This window comes from Octopus sinensis, linkage group LG26 (genome assembly GCF_006345805.1).
Source record: "Octopus sinensis linkage group LG26, ASM634580v1, whole genome shotgun sequence".
Classification (NCBI taxonomy): domain Eukaryota; kingdom Metazoa; phylum Mollusca; class Cephalopoda; order Octopoda; family Octopodidae; genus Octopus; species Octopus sinensis.
The window spans coordinates 1646201-1646747 of NC_043022.1; positions in this window are offsets into that span (position 1 = coordinate 1646201).

Consider the following 547-nt stretch of genomic DNA (forward strand, 5'->3'; position numbering starts at 1 on the left):
AGCAGATGGTCGGGGTTATCTGGGAAGAATTAGGGTCGACTTTTACGAGCGATATCTTTCTTTTTCTTTTTTATACTATTCTTTTTACTTTCTTTTAGTTGTTCCAATCATTAGACTGCGGCCATGCTGGAGCACCGTCTTGAAGAATTTTTAGTTGAATGAATTAACCCCAGTGCTTATTATGACTGTTATTATTATTATTATTATTATTATTAGTTTTAAAGCTTGGTACATTTTATATCGGGTTCTTTTGTCGAACTACGCGGATGTAAACAAACCAACATCGGTTGTCAAGCGGGGGTATGGGGGGAACATATTATATATATATATATACATACATATATACACACACACACACACACACACACGCATATATATATATATATGACGAGCTTCTTTCAGTTTCCGTCTATCGAATCAACTCATCAGGCTTTGGTCGGCCCTAGGCTATAATAGAAGACACTTGCCCAAAGTGCCATGCAGTGAGACTGAACCCAGAACCAGGTGGTTGGTAAGCAAGCTACACTTACACACAAGCCACTCCTGC